This window comes from Protopterus annectens, chromosome 4.part0 (assembly GCF_019279795.1).
Source record: "Protopterus annectens isolate FY-2018-M chromosome 4.part0, PAN1.0, whole genome shotgun sequence".
Lineage (NCBI taxonomy): Eukaryota > Metazoa > Chordata > Ceratodontiformes > Protopteridae > Protopterus > Protopterus annectens.
In genome coordinates, this window is record NC_056733.1 from 54,815,935 (window position 1) to 54,818,434 (window position 2,500).

At 38.9% G+C, this 2,500-nt stretch overlaps 1 protein-coding gene across 2 annotated transcripts in view; it reads right to left on the bottom strand.

Annotated features, from left to right (window-relative positions):
- The window catches only part of NPTX1 (neuronal pentraxin 1), a 15,279-nt gene that overhangs the window by 9,032 nt on the left and 3,747 nt on the right, over nt 1-2,500 (bottom strand). The gene's annotated exons all lie outside the window — the stretch shown is intronic.

The following is a 2,500-nucleotide window of genomic DNA, read 5'->3' on the forward strand; positions in this document are numbered from 1 at the left end:
GCATCATTCTTACTAATATATGGTGTGTGTGTGTGTGTGTATCACTCTTACTAATATATGGTGTGTGTATGTGTGTGTGTGTGTGTGTGTGTGTGTGTGTGTGTGTATCATTCTTACTGATATATGGTGTGTGTGTGTGTGTGTGTGTGTGTGTGTGTGTGTGTGTGTGTGTGTGTGTGTGTGTGTGTATCATTCTTACTAATATATAGTGTGTGTGTGAGTGTGTATCATTCTTACTAATATATGGTGTGTGTGTGTGTGTGTGTGTGTGTGTGTGTGTGTGTGTGTGTGTGTGTGTGTGTGTGTGTGTGTATCATTCTTACTAATATATGGTGTGTGTGTGTGTGTATCATTCTTACTAATATATGGTGTGTGTGTGTATCATTCTTACTAATATATGGTGTGTGTGTGTGTGTGTGTGTGTGTGTGTGTGTGTGTGTGTGTGTGTGTGTGTGAGTGTGTGTGTTTGTGTGTGTGTGTGTGTGTGTGTGTGTGTGTGTGTGTGTGTGTGTGTGTGTGTGAGTGTGTGTATCATTCTTACTAATATATGGTGTGTGTGTGTGTGTGTGTGTGTGTGTGTGTGTGTGTGTGTGTATGTGTGTCTATCATTCTTACTAATATATGGTGTTTGTGTGAGTGTGTGTGTGTGTGTGTGTGTGTGTGTGTGTGTGGCACATTCAGGAGGGATTCCTAATGTACTGTTAAAATTGCCGTGTAGATCATGCTATTGAGTATTTTTCTTACATTTGGATAAGCTATTCTGCCCTCTTTAACCTGCCCTTCTTGCCTGGTCTCCAGTGTGCTGTTTTGCAGTATCCCGCTCCTCAAAGAATGTAATATCTACTCCTCCTGTGCTTCACCCCTCCAATAATGTAATGTCTACTCCTCCTGTGTGTCACCCCTCCAATAATGGAATATCTACCCTTCCTGTGCTTCACCCCTCCAACAATGTAATATCTACCCTTCCTGTGCTTCACCCCTCCAATAATGTAATATCTACCCTTCCTGTGCTTTACCCCTCCAATAATGTAATGTCTACTCCCCCTGTGTGTCACCCCTCCAAGAATGTAATATCTACCCTTCCTGTGCATCACCCCTCCAAAAAAGTAATATCTACTCATCCTGTGCTTCTTCACAAAGCCCCAGTGGATTTTCATGACTTTATTATTCCTAGCATCCATTCATAGTACACAGGAGCTAATAAAACTAAACACCTAATCAATAGCTACTAAATCTGAGTTTCCCCCAGGTGAGCACTCATGCTCTGCTCTTCTGTCACACCAGAATACCTTCATTTTCATAGCACATCCACTTGTGCACATCAAAGATCATTCACTTTTTAGACCACTACAGTTGCCAGACTACAAGCTATGCAACATAATGTGACCAATGCCCATAATAACAAAACAGTGTCTGGAAATAGTGTTCTCAGCAAATGGCCAAGTTGTAAAATATATCAGCAAAATGATTTAATTTTAGCATTAAAATGTATAACCTATAAATAAAATAAAATTCACAGATACATTTGTACACTATTTAATGGATGTTGTCTTGTGTCAATCAAGACATAAGGAATATAGCGAAAGATTCCTTGACCTGTACTATGTATCTCCTAATTCCCTCAGACTGGATTAATTTACACTAAACCACAATTATGTCTTAGAGCAGAACTGTATAAATAATTTTAGTCCAATGTATTTTGCCCTATTTTCCTGTAGTCAAATGCTGCCATACTGAGATTTTATTTAATCATCGATAAAGTCCTGCGTTTCCTCATGAAGAAGTACATTTGGCTACATGAAGAATTACATTTGGCTACACTAGTTTAATTACAAATTGCTTAACTAGTCTGTAACTCAAATTCTGATGGTGTGGAAGAAGGTTATGTTCTGACTGTAAGAATTAAATTTTTCTGCCTCATGTCAACAGTGTGATAAATGCATAATCAACATATCCACGACATCTTCTGTACCTCTGGTCTTCACACTGGGTCAGTGCCGTGCCCACAGAAGGAAAGAGCACTCCAAATGTGGCTGTATCCCTCATCTACCTTTTCCAGCTAGCCCTCTAAACCCTGAAATGTATCAGCATTACAAGAATGGGCACTATGCTCCACCATTATGGTAAGACATCTGCATTCATAATCAGCACCAAAATGCAAAGCTAAGCCGGGAGCAAAACTTTAAACTTCTTATCTCAAGAATCAGTTGTTCTTTTCTACTTAGAAACTTGATATAATAGCATGCTTTGCATTCGCAAGCATTTTCTGAAGTATATGAAAACTGAAACTAAGAATGTCTGCCATTATTTAGTAGCTGCAATCCTCAACAATTTGTCAGAAAAACTGGAATTTTGTGAAGAAAGGGACACAGATATAAAGCAAAATATGAACAATCCAGAAGCTAAGAGCCCCGAAGTGGTCTATTTAGGGACTTCATGTATTACCCCTACGTTTATTATAACAGCTGATTAGAAGATACTAAGACAGTTGTGTAATAAA